This window comes from Macrobrachium rosenbergii, chromosome 22 (genome assembly GCF_040412425.1).
Source record: "Macrobrachium rosenbergii isolate ZJJX-2024 chromosome 22, ASM4041242v1, whole genome shotgun sequence".
In the NCBI taxonomy this organism is placed as follows: domain Eukaryota; kingdom Metazoa; phylum Arthropoda; class Malacostraca; order Decapoda; family Palaemonidae; genus Macrobrachium; species Macrobrachium rosenbergii.
The window spans coordinates 2,324,414-2,338,703 of record NC_089762.1 but is presented as its reverse complement, the minus strand read 5'-3'; the positions used below and the strand labels follow the sequence as shown (position 1 = coordinate 2,338,703).

Genomic DNA, 14,290 nt, shown 5'->3' with positions numbered 1-14,290 from the left:
ACAACCTAAATTCCCGAATTCCATTTTTTCCAGTAAGAGGAATGCTTAATAAACTGTTACTTCAGGCGATGAAATATCTACTGTCTTTGGATTGGTTGCTGAAAACAAGTATAAGTCGATTTGGTTCCTTGGGAACCATTGTTTAAAAACAGTTCTATATTCATTCGTAAATTATGAAAATATAGAAAACCCTCCAATCTGATGTGTTGCAGTGGGAAAATGTCCCTCTTTGTAGCAATTCTGATTCTCTGCAATGATTTTGCAACATTTCTCTTGCAGGGTAAGAAAATCTTATATTAAAGAATTAAAACGTGACATATGAGTGATATGAGGTAAAAAAAAAATGATAAACGTTTATTGTAGGATTATTCAGTGATGCTAATCTTGTTTGAATTGCAAAAAGCTTTCAATACATGAAGGGTCGTACACATACTCTAGGAGGGTAACGCTAAGTTTAGCCTTTTTCGCATGAGTGTACAAAATATAATCAACAACAAATGTCAGATTTTGGGACTGAATCCGTGAACGAAATTTTATCAACCTTCATCTTTTTTATTTATGCTGTTACTGCATTAAACTATGTATATTAACTCAGGTTTGTGGCACTACCCGATAATTATGACATTTATAGCAATTATAACCTCTGCCTGCAACACTATCAGAATAGTCTGCACCATTTGCGATGGAATGTTGCGTTAAATTTGTACGCCCAATCCAGAGTGTTGTTAAAATACCACAGATGGAATGAAGATGGCCGAGGCCATGCGCTATCTCTTGTTTGTGTGTATCTTTTTTTTTTTGTATTAAGAACAAGATATGCAATACCACATATACCCATAAGTTCAGGAGAGTGTTAGATAAAAGAAAATCAAATATAGCACATGGCCAACTCCCAGATCGTTGTTAGTGTACCTCAAACATTGACAAAACTCCCAGACTGCTGACACCTTGCTATTGTGAGTGGCTTTAGAGAGCAACCTTAACGTCATTTTGCAACTCAACCCTAATTGGTTGCTCTAAACTAAATTGGCTAGGATTTCTTACCTCTTCCCAGCTAATTTTCCTACTTACATTCTCAGGATTGATTTTTGGGGGGATACCCTCAGTGTGGAAAATGCAATATGGAATACCCACCAACCCTAAACAAACTGAGGAAATAAACACGGAAAAAAGGAAATAAAATATCGAACAAAATGACACCTATCTAAGGCCTTGCCAAAAAAAAACCCAACACAGACCGTATATATGAGTGAGACTGAAGTGTATAAAAAAGCAAATATTACAGTCCCCAGTCAACGTAACTAATAGAACTAAACATAGCTAATAACAAAACAGTAGCCCTGAACAAAATCTGTCATCATCAGATGATGTGAAAAATGCTGTTGCTTCTTGGTGGTGCTGTTCCTTGCATCAAGGAGTCCACAATGATAGTTAACCTCTTTGAGAAAAAGAAAGGTTGTGAATTCAGTCCATACCTGTTGCATACCAGGCCTTTGAAGATTGATACCATCTCATAAAAACAGTTTATTTATCCCACGAAGATACGGTGTTATCTTAACACGTCCAGCCATCACTAGTTTGACTCTATGCATCCCGAAAAGATCACACTTGGTGCCTTCCTTGTTAAAACTTGCCTAGAATCTCACTTGGCAAGCAGAGGTACAGAACATACGCCCCAGCGAAACATGACCAAAGCCTCCGCATTACTGCAGGATTTATTATCAGGAGGAAAGGCTAAGTCACTAGAAAGCACACGAACCAACAAATCAAGACTAAGTTTGATTCAGCTCATCTGTGACTCACTGAGTGAGTCGAACTGTTAAGAGGGACAACACAATAATCAGTATATCTTAGTGCATCTCCATATCTATTTTGTCAAGTAGTCCTCTCCACCAAGTCTTGGCTAGCTACTCAGTCATGTCAAAAGAGCAGGAATATATCTGACTGATCTGTGGTTTCGTAAAATCTTTCCCCACTTAGAAGAGGACCATCTAGTATCCTGAATAGCTTTAGATTCAGAGGAGATGCTAAACTGACGACAAAACCTGCCAGCGACACGCGAAGCTTCATCAATTAGGCCACTGGAAACAAACCGAGAAGTAGGTCCTACGATAATTTACCTTGGGTCACAATCTAGAACAGAAACCTGGACAAAATTTCTAATCTTGAAAACTTCAGGATTTACCTGTAGAGCATCAAGCTACTGCCTTTACGTTCAACGAAAAAAAAAACTCGCAGAAGCGATAAAAACAAATTCATCTTGAAGCTGCCAGGTAATCAAGAAAATTGATGTAACTGAAACGTGTGTGAAATTAAAAAAAAAAGTTGAATATTATTTGCCTAATATTTTAAAGGACAATAAACTGCTAGATGAAAATTAGTCACGGAACTCGTTATGAAAGGCATTCCAACTTCTCAGATGTAGAATTATCTATGACATCAAACAAGAAACAACCAGAAAATGAGTAGAGTTGCAAAATAAAACTTGAAGGTACCACTTTCCCCGTAAACACCAAAATTTCGCGATAAACCGCACGTATATTTTTTGTTCCAATGTAAGCAGTGTCTCCAAATGTGGATGTACCGTCGGTAGCAGATGTTCTGAACTTGAGACGAGCAGAAACTGTGGCGGTCCGAAACACATTAACTGTGGCCATGAATATCACATCTGGTCAAGAGAATGTCCACCTCACGTACTGTTAAGGAACCTCAACAAGAAATAAAGTGGTCTGTTTCAAATACCCACCACAGATCTTTACAAAGAAATATTAAAAAGCGATCAGAAAAAATAGAGCACTTTCAGTAAATGTAAACATCAAAGTCCTTCCTTGTAATAACTTTGTTTACGCAATGGGAAACGCCCTTTTAACCAGACCGTTTCTGGCCATTTCCTGTACAAGATATACTTCATTGGACGTCCATTATTAATAATTTTACTTATAATTTATCAGGAGGCTTTCTGTAGGATACCCGGACGTCCATTATTAATAATTTTACTTATAATTTATCAGGAGGCTTTCTGTAGGCTACCCGGGGAAAGACCATATAAATAATATTCATCACCAACAAAAAATATTGCTACGTTATTAGCTGGGTATGCAGATGACACTATTGTTGTCAAGGATGACGAGGGGATTTCAAAATGTTAAGAGAAAACAACTGGTGCCCACCTTAATAATGAGAAGACCACAGCAGGACTGGAAGAAACATGAAGGTAAAGAACACGTATGTATTTATCATTAGGATTCTAGGTATTTTTGACAGACGGTGAAAACTCTGTCCAAGTCAACTTGGACACAACAGAGTCTTATAAGTCGTTTTGAACTATTCTAATTCTAATTCAACATGAAATTAGCAAAATGAAAGTCTCTCTTCATTCCAAACAACACTTCAGTTTCTCATCACCAAACTTGAAAAAATACACAAATCTTTACAAATGAAAAACTTGATGCAGAGGTTAAGCTGTATATGGCAGACAAATTCTCTTTCAGTCGAAGAGTACAGTTTAACCCGACAATAATGTTGTGAGTATTTGTGTGTGTGCCCATGTTAAAAAAACTATTGTGGATTTTTATGATGATGCAATTCCGAAGGCAAGTTCCTCGCAATCATTTCCTTGTCGGCGAACATTTATATATCGTCAGGAAATTAATGCATCTCTTGTTCTGCTTCATCTCTTAACGTTATTAACTGTTTCCTACCGTAAACATTGTAATGACGTTATAACAAAGAATCTAGCAACTATACCATACATTTATTTAGCGCAAAATGGCAGTAAGTCAGACTCACTCACTCACTCTCTGTGCGTAGTTCCTCATTAGACGGGTTGGTATCGTTCTCGGCTAGCACTCTGCTGGACCCGCGTTCGAGTCTCCGACCGGCCAATGAAGAAGTAGAGAAATTTATTTCTGGTGGTAGAAATTCATTTCTCGGATTCCACAATAGTAAGGTGTAGGTCCCGTTGCTAGGTAACCAGTTGGTTCTTAGCCACGTAAAATAAATCTAATCTTTCGGGCCAGCCCTAGCAGAGCTGTTAACCAGCTCAGTGGTCTGGTCAAACTAAGGTTTACTTAACTCTCTGTTTGTGTTTACAAGTCTCCTGTTCTTTCTCCTTTTCTTTGTCACCTCAGTCGTTCCTGTTCCACCATACATTTGCACACTTCCGTTTCATCACTTCACTCTCCCGTTTCTGCCACCACCACCGTCTACTTCTGCTTCTTTCAATGGCCATTCATAAGGGGCCTTTTCTTTCGGTCTCAAGAAATTCTCACAGAATACTTGTTATGGATTTGTCAAACGAGCATGAGAGGGGACTTACTTCGCATTAACTAACACCATCCACTGTAATATTATCAGTTCTTTGGAATGTGAAACTTTCTGACGATGAAGTATATGAATTACGTAATACTGTTATTAGTAACCTACTTTGGTATGATTGGATCACTGAGCCCATTGTAGTCACTTCTAAAGACTGCTACACAGCATTAAGGTCGTTTCTTTTGATATCAGTTCAGTCTCATTATTAGTAAAATCATTGGAAATAGGACGCAGTTTTAACTGCTGCTCGCTATCGTCACGAGGCAGTATAGAGAATAATGTGACTTCAATCATACAAGGAAATGACAACGAAAGAAACGACGTGGGTCTTAGAACAGAATATAGAATTTAGGACAAAGGCCAAGCGCTGGGTTCTATGAGGTCATTCAGCGCTGAAACGGAAATCGAGAGCGGAAAGGTTTGAAAAAGCCAAGCGCTGGGTTCTATGAGGTCATTCAGCGCTGAAACGGAAATCGAGAGCGGAAAGGTTTGAAAAAGCCAAGCGCTGGGTTCTATGAGGTCATTCAGCGCTGAAACGGAAATCGAGAGCGGAAAGGTTTGAAAAGGCCAAGCGCTGGGTTCTGAAAACGGAAATCGAGAGCGGAAAGGTTTGAAAGGTGTAACCGGAGGTTAAGTTAGGCATATCGTAGTTTAACCAGACCACTGAGGAGCTGATTAACAGCTCTCCTAGAGAGGGCTGGCCCGAAGGATTAGATTTATTTATTTTACGTGGCTAAGAACCAACTGGTTACCTAGCAACGGGACCTACAGCTTATTGTGGAATCCGAACCGCCACATTCTGACGAGAAATGATTTTCTATCACCAGAAATAAATTCCTCTAATTCTTCATTGGCCGGTCGGAGAGTCGAACGCTGGGCCAACAGCGTGCTAGCCGAGAGCTCTACCCACCTCTCCAATGAAGAACTGTAACAGGTGGAAAACCTCAAAGCAGATGAACTATGAATCAGTTGTTAGGAGAGGGTGGAAAGTAAGATGGAAGAAAGAGAAGGAACGAAAGGGGTCGCAGCTAGGGGCCCAAGGGACGCCGCAAAGAACCTTAAGTAATGCCTACGGTGCACCGCATGAGATGCACTGACGGCACTACCCCAAAGCGACGCTATCGTTCCACGAGGACAACATCCTGGACTGCATAACGGTGGGTTTGGTGCGATTGAAGTTTCTGGGGAATCTGGTGTTTCAAGAACAAAGTGCACCACAGGATATGATGATTTCAAGAATCTAACATATTATCAGGTCTACCTACGCCAGGGCATAACAGACGATGGCGGTGTTATGCCCTGCATCCGAAACCATCCCTTCACCAGTGCTGTATCAACAATACGTCTGCTGCAATGAGAGGTCTCCGTCAGAACAAGCAGGCACAGGTTCTTTCACAACAGGATCCATAACAGGTAGGGTTATAAAATGACATTGTTCAAAGTATTTTCTTAAACTGGATGTTGATATAGGAAAAAATGGTGAAGTGAAATTACGTTCCTAAGAAAACTCAAAATCCCTTTAACAGTGAACAATGTTTTGGAGCATATTACAAAGGAGTCATCTTCTCTCACTAATTGTTTTGATGTGGGGATAAGACAGGTTCTGTTCCCGTATACCTCGGAATATCGTCCATATTCCTTTCCTGTCCTCATTCTGTGATCAACGATTGTTAAAATGTTTGCAGTGATTCAGAGATGTCTTGTTCAGTCAGGACTTCTTGCGTAAATGCTTGAGGAACAATATTCCTAATGTAATTTACTAAGATCATCGTAAGAAATGTACTTCGTCCAATGGAAATAACTCATTAACATACTGATCAGTCTACTGTACATTAAGGCACAGACTGGAGACAAGATATTTCACACAAGGAACAATATTGTTGCGATCTGTTTCAAAAGTAAGACCCAAATCTTGTTTAATTGCACATGAACAATGAACAGGTTTCATTAATTTTGACTTGCACTTTTGGTCACTGGAAAATACAGATATCTTAAATTTTAGTATAATATTATAATATCTCTGGCTACAGTTTCTGCAATCTTCTGAGTTAATTAAGTTCTGATCTTGATTTACACATTCTGTTTGTACGGAGGGTTTTTGATTCCGTGATAAACCAAAAATGGACAACGCTCTGATGACATTATGCCACGGACCAGCAATGAAAATGTTGGCCTTTGACCTTTTCTTAAGGTCAGAAGCAAACAAAAATCATTCTTGAGAAACTGTTTTAGTTCTGTCGTATCAGAAGGTTCTGAGCACGAAATCAAACTTGTGATCAACACTCTAATTAAACATGAATTTGGCCACTGGTAAGTTACACAGTAATTTTCGGTGGATTTTCACGGTCAGGTTTGACAAAAAAAAAATAATTTAAGGATGGAGTCCAAAATTTGAAGAGTACTTTTTCCGTGTTGTCTGGGCAGGGTTTTTTTGGCTTATGGAGACCCTCCAAAACTTGAGAATGACCTTCCCAAACAGGAGGAGGAGTCATAATTATAAATCTAGCATTCCACCCTTCCGAACCTGAAAATCTGAGTAAACGCACTGGATTCCTTTGGAATATTTTAAATATTTTAAATAATGAAACCAAACTTATCGATCACAATTTTGGGATATAGCCAACTCATGGTACCTCACAGGATTAGGACCAGGCAACAGCTTGGAGACGAAAATAATACCAAGTATTACCATATTCATAGAGTGTTTAAATAAAGGTTACCAGTGTACAATTAACTATACAGTGTATGCATGGAGCGAGATCACGTGACCAAGAACGGTTTCCCTAAGTTCAGTCTCTTTCGCTCACTTAGATCAAAAACTGTGAAAGAGAACATATCTCTCCCTTACCGAGTGGCGTACTTTAATATGCAATGAACTGAGGTTAAACGGGAAAGGTTTACTGAAAATATCATCGCAGATACATGAGTTTTGTATTAAATTTCCGGTAATTACAGAGTAGCCACCAAGAAGCACATTTGTAGAATAACGGGGATTGAAAGTCATCTCTCAATGAATTGTAAGAGATCTTTGGAAGTTTATGCACCATGCAATTACTACTGTCATTAGCACTCAAACTAGTTTTTGAAAAAGGCGCAGTTTACTTGGCAAGTCCATAATAGTTTACCTCATATTTTGTTCTATAGTTTCAGCCCCTGTAAAAAAGAATGACACTGATCTAACTTGAGGCATCTGAGCTAAAATACGCAGACATTTTTTTAAGCTGATACGAAAGAAAAAAGGTATCTCAACTGAAACTCACTACAGTCTCCCTAGAGTACTTGGTCAAAATGGGGGCCCCCAGTCGCTTTACAGCGCTGATATCTCAGTTTGTAAGTCACTCGTGGTCTGACGATACCCTTTCCTTTCTAAGACCTTGACCTGTTATAATCCTCGTTGGTATTTCCTGGTTTTGTTTCCCTTGTAAACAACTGAGTTGAGCGCTAACTCTTCTTTTAGAAACGTTATTATCATAAATGAAGATATGTGGTCACAAATGAAATGAAATTTAAATGTTAACTGTCACCAGGTAACTCTCTCCCTCCTTTAAATGTCAGTTCATAATTTTGGACTGCTGGGTTTTTTCACATTTCTTTTAGTAATTATTGGTCTCGTTTGTCTTCTTTTTATCAGTGGAGTTTTTCTTTCGTTTCTCTGCCTTTTTTTCTTGCATTTTACGTACTGTCGAGGTTGTTTCACGATCGCACAAATGTCGTTTGAAAAATAATCTGTGCATTGGAAATGCTCTCCTCTCTCTCTCTTTCGCAGATCAGATTTCTTTTATTTTTAAATGTAAGTACAGTATTTATTAATTTTCATTATTTTATGCCATAGTTTTGCTATGCTTTATCATTTTATTATTTGAAGTCACATTGGTCTACTTTTAGGAATGAAAGGGCTCATTAATTTATTATTCATTTGTTTGAGGGCTGACGCTTCGTTTTGGAGAGATATCCATTGTTCCTTGTGTTGGCCTAGAGGTCCTTTCGTGGAATGGGTTAATCCAAGGCTAATGTCCGAAAACTACAATTGTTTCTTCCTCACCATCGCCTTAGGGTAAACACAGATATAGCAGCACGCGAGGAAAGCGGTGTCACATTGTCTCAATTGATATTTTCGTATTCTATTTCTAACAATATTATCATCATAAAACTGCCCTCAGTTACAATGAGACGTGTTTCTTAAATAAAGCCTTTTTTTTATAGACTCCAAAGGGAGTCTTCAATAGCCTTACTTGTACAATGAGGAAAGTACATTTGGCATCGCTCTTTCACCCCCCGAGAACCTCCTTTGACCAAGCACGCTGGGTAGACTATAAGAGGGTATAAATTCCAAAAGATATACGCATGAATTATCTTTCGAGATGCCACGAACGAACGTCCTTGCCAGTTCTTAAGGATAAAAGAAACATCCTATTCAAGGCATACGAGAACTTAATCTGGTATCTGTTTTTCCTCCAAGCATCCCTCGCGCACGACTATCAAAGCAACTGAATGCAATAAGGAACAATCAGAAAGTGAATCCACCCTGTGAGGGCTATCTGAAACCACCGAGAATCACAGCGAAATCAACAAATGTTGTCCAAATGCCGAAATGTCGATACCACGAGGAGTTACCATATTGTGCTCAGGCAACCGAAGCGAGGGTATAAAAGGCGGGACGTCCAGCGGTGACGACGAGTTGGTTAGTGCGCCCTGTTGTCGTCCACAGACGAGACCGCCTCTCTGCTGCCGCCTCCCGCACCCACCAATCACCAGCACCTCACGCTCGCCTGACCCGCAGACGAAAGCCCAAGGTAGGCGCGGGTCACGCTTTTCTGTTTGACTGCAGTGTTTTCATAGTTTACTTTTTTTATTGTGTAGACAATCTCTTGCTCCTTGGGATATTATTAGTGGAAGTAATGTAGACTAGAATTATTTTCCATGGTCATTTATAAGTTAAGTCAAACTTTCTGTTTAGTTCAAGGAATTTGGTTGTCCTGCCTGAAGAGGAACTTTTACTATATACTGCACATTTCATGAATTCTTCGAATAAAACCAGTTTAACATTTTTTTTTTTTAACTATGAAGGGCCTGCTTCGAATGACATCCTAACATCCTCTTACAGAGTTAACATATTTATGTTGGGTCAAGTAATAGAGTAACTGAAATCTGGCGGGAGAATTCCGTAGATTTAAAACTCCCTGCTTTCTGACGCTTACACATTTTTTTCGCTAAATGCTACCATAATTTGGAAGGCACTGAGGTCTGTTCAAGACAGGCTTATTGTGTGTTAATAGAGTAACTGAAATCTGGCGGGAGAATTCCGTAGATTTAAAATTCCTTGCTCTCTGGAGCTTATACATTTTTTTCGCCAAATGCTACTACCATAATTTGGAAGGCACTGGAGGTCTGTTCAGGACGGCTTATTGTGTGTTAATAGAGTAACTGAAATCTGGCGGGAGAATTCCGTAGATTTACAATCCCCTGCTCTCGGACGCTTATACTACATTTTTTCGTTAAATGCTACTACTGTAATTTGGAAGGCACTGGAGTCTATTCAAGACAGGCTTATTGTATGTATGTGTGTGTGTGTGACTCAACGTGTTGCTGATGGACCTCTCGTGCAGGTGTATGAAGCGGCTCATGTTGCAGAAGTTTCCTGCACAGGGGTTCATCCACGATACAGCTGTCGAAGTATGGATGCAAAAGTGATCACTTTACAGTTTTTTCGAGTTAGGGGAAAATAATTAATTATGAGAAAAATATCAGTTTGGCTCCTGATATTTTTGTCACTCCCGAATTGAAGTCTCTTTTAGACTGATCATTCTTTCATCTTTTTCATTGGTAAGAAAACAACCAGTCTGTAATTTCTCACTCTGAGCAATACTGTTTTCAACGAAAAAAACAACGAGGGCTTTCATTTTTATTAAGGCATGTTATTGGAGTGAAACAAGTTCAACTTTCATTTACTGCTATACCAGATCTTCAAATATTTAATATGTACATATTTTATGTGTATAGGTTATTTGTAATTTGTGTAACTTCTCTTTCTCTCTCGGTTGTATATATATATATATATATATATATATATATATATATATATATATATATATATATATATATATATATATATATATATATATACATATAGTATACATACATACATACAAACACACACACATATATATATATAAACACATACATAAGTTTCGTCCCAGAAAACTTGGTCTGGAATTGTTTTTTTTTTATTTCTAAGTAAATTAACTCTGTAAAGAACTTATCTCACTATCTCTGAGTCGTGGTTAAACCACTCCTATTAGTAAATAGAACCAGGCAAAGCAAATTCTCACAGTGCCAACTGGAGCCCTTTATATGACTTTTAGTTATGAACCAATAACCATATCAATGGAAAACGCAACTTCTTTGGTAATAAATGACGCTTTAAATGAAAACGTTCAACTTTTACCTATGATGATTTTGAATTCATTATTGTATATACTAGCAAAAATTTACTTAATAACGAGGGAATGACACTTTTAATTTATGATGAAATCTATTATTGTTAAGTTTTCATATGTCCAGAGCTGAACAAGAAAAAAAAAGTTTCAGAATATTACGCGCTGCAATTCTTGTGCACATATTCAAATATCCACATCACGAATAAGAAAAACTTTGAGCATAAATGACAGTATTTTTCTGACAAATATAACGGCGCAGCTTCCAGCATGGGGATTAAAACACTCAATTTTTTCCTCAGACATTCTCTGGCAACACTGCAGTCACGGATGACAAAGCATTAGGTAATGGTCCCTTTACTCAAAAGATAAGTTACCAGATTCATATTTCGAGGGAACTATGCTAGATTTTGAAAGAGCACTTCGTTCATGAAGACTTTCCAAACTGTGCCGCAACTCAGTGATTGTTTGACTTTTGTCGAAGTTCGGACCGAAACTTGGTCTTAAGATGGACCATAACTAATAAAAAAAGTTTTCGCTCTTCGTATTTTTTTTTATTCTTTAGTTTAAGTTTCGTAACATTTTCCCAGTGCCTTTGAGAATCTCTGTCAGGATGATTCGGCGTCAGTTAAGTTCATCATATTCTTCGAACGAAAGTGCACAATCGAAATCCGGAGATAAGGCAAAAGAAAAAGCCAGTCTGTATGTTACTTTGCACTGTCGATGTTATAAACCATCCGCCCCAAAAAAACTCTGTTACATAAACACCAAGAATTCTAAGAATGATTTCATTCTGCACGTAAAAACCCTAATACCTGGAAATTCATTAACTCACTGAAAGAAATAAGAGTCACTTACCAGAGTAGAAAAAGATGCGCCGTGGAAAAACGCCCCTTGAAACGAAAAAATAAGAAAAACGCGAACTGCGTGTTGGGAGGACGGGGCAAAATGACGTCAGTAATGATCAAAGGGCGGGTTTTTTTTTAATCTCTTGCTTATGGCTCGATCACGCTCTAAAATTAACGAGGCAAAATCCTCAAACCGAATTTTCTGTGACCCAGTTTTGCAAAAATCCTTACCTCAGCGGCTACGGCGAGTCTTCCAGTTTCAAGCAAATAGGATTACTACATGAATTTCCACTGGATGAACATTTGAATAAACTTGGCAAGATATATCACACATTTTTCTTAGTTTCAGCCTTCATTTATGATGGAATCCATTAGACCAACTTATCCCGAACCATTTTTTCCAGAGAACTTGCCTTTCGAGAGCGAATGTTCTGAGCATTATATGCATACATACATATTGCATGTACGTATGTATGTGTATATTTATATATATATATATATATATATATATATATATATATATATATATATATATATATATATTATATATATGTAATGTATGTATATGTATGTATGTGCGAGTGTTCATGTGTAGTATGTGTGTATTTTGTGTGTATGTCTGTATATAATGCCAAGAGCGAACATCCGCTCTCGAAAGTCTAGGTCTCAGAAAAACTGTAGGAAATGGGATGGAAAAGAAACCTATTTTCACAATCAATTACCAAAAAGGAATGAGACAGAGATGAGGCTGAAGGTCTGGGTACCATGCTGCCTTCTCTCTCTCTCTCTCTCTCTCTCTCTCTCTCTCTCTCTCTCTCTCTCTGTGCGTTTCTTACCTCTATTTTGGATTACATCCCTCTTTTTACGTCACTTTATCTAAAAAAAACTTTTTTAATCCGAAGAATCATTCTTTAGAACTGCGACGTCTGTGACACTATTTCTACTGCATTTTCTAATAATTATAAGTTTATCAAACATGACACCCATCCACTTGTACCTCCGAATATACGTTAAGAGGAAATAAAATATAACTGACAAGGCACGTCTCTTTCTGGAGAAGCGATGACGTTAACAGAACAAGATTTTATATGAACTCATCCGTCAAATATCATGAGATCGCTTATATACATACATACATACATATATATATATATATATATATATATATATATATATATATATATATATATATATATATATATGCCTTGTAACATCTGATTCCCTAAGTACTATCGCGTTAAGTGGCTCGCCGCTCATAACGTTTCTCATTTCGAATATTACCAATATTACCGAGCAATCTCCCTTTTTAACTCCGAAGGTACCCGGCCTAATGAGGTTTCCCTCTGAGCCGGTAGACGCAAGGTTTGGGCGATTCAATTTAGGAGAGGACGTTGCCAGCAAACCTTATCACGCTTAAAATAATATTGGCAGAGCTAATGATGCTGAATTTACGCAAAAGCTTTCTAACGCCGCATTTCAACATTGCATCCAATAAGACAATTCAGGATAGAAATGGAGGTCAGTTTGTACAGGCATCGTTAACTAATCTGGCCGACAAGACGATCTGCTTTTCATTAAGGCCATTTTACTCTCATCGGGCGCAACGCCCTACGCTTAACACTGACGCGTTTCATATATATTTAATATTGTATTTCATAAATATGTAATGGATATTCATAAGGACAAATTGGATAATCTTATTTAGGGCCCACAAAACGAATGAAATTATTTGGGATGAGAGAGAGAGAGAGAGAGAGAGAGAGAGAGAGAGAGAGAGAGAGAGAGAGAGAGAGAGAATCTTAGGACTCTTTAATGTACGGTTTCATTCCTGTAGGATGAAGATCATCTCGTCCAATCCATACCGTTCCACATTAGATACAACCCACAACAGTTGTCCAATAACCAGGTCCGTCATTCATCAGAGGCGCAATGGAATGTTTTTTTTTGGGGGGGAACGCGCCCATCTGTCCCTCTTCGCCCTGTTCGAAATTCGAACGCGGGTCGTCCAGTTGTGAGCTAAACGCGCTACCACCAAGCTATTGGAAGAGAGAGAGAGAGAGAGAGAGAGAGAGAGAGAGAGAGAGAGAGAGAGAGAGAGAGAGATTAGTTTCGAACTGTTGTGCCAGCTCTGTCTGTCCGTCCGCACTTTATTCTGTCCGCCCTCAGATCTCAAAAACTACTGCGGCTAGAGGGCTGCAAATTGGTATGTTGATCATCCACCCTCCAATCATCAAACATACCAAAAACAGCCCTCTAGCCTCAGTAGTTTTTATTTTATTTAAGGCTAAAGTTAGCCGTAATCGTGCTTCTGGCAACGATGTAGGATATGCCACCACCGGGCCGTGGTTAAAGTTTCATGGGCCGTGGCCCACAGAGTATTATACCGAGACCACCGAAAGATAGATCCATTTTCGGTGGCCTTGGTTATGCGCAGCAGCGGCTGTACAGAAAACTCGATTGAGCCGAAGAAACTTCGGCACTTTTATTCACTTGTTTTGTTTCTGCAACGACGGTGATTTTATCACTAATTTTATCCCGTTTCAGCTACGTATCAAGTGTGTCTCTTTCACCAGACGTCCTGGAATGTGACAGAGTTACACTTATACTTAGCTGAACCCAGAAATCGATAATGAAATCACCGTCGGTGCGGATAACTAGAAAAAAATTAAATAAATAAAAAAATGCATATTC

At 38.5% G+C, this 14,290-nt stretch overlaps 1 protein-coding gene across 1 annotated transcript in view; it reads left to right on the top strand.

Moving 5' to 3' along the window:
• Positions 1-8,995: 8,995 nt before the first annotated feature.
• The window catches only part of LOC136850529 (prohormone-1-like), a 139,511-nt gene continuing 134,216 nt past the window's right edge, over positions 8,996-14,290 (top strand). The window contains exon 1 of the mRNA XM_067124115.1: positions 8,996-9,110. The gene's annotated coding sequence lies outside the window, so the exon portion shown is untranslated. The remainder of the gene's footprint in view (positions 9,111-14,290) is intronic.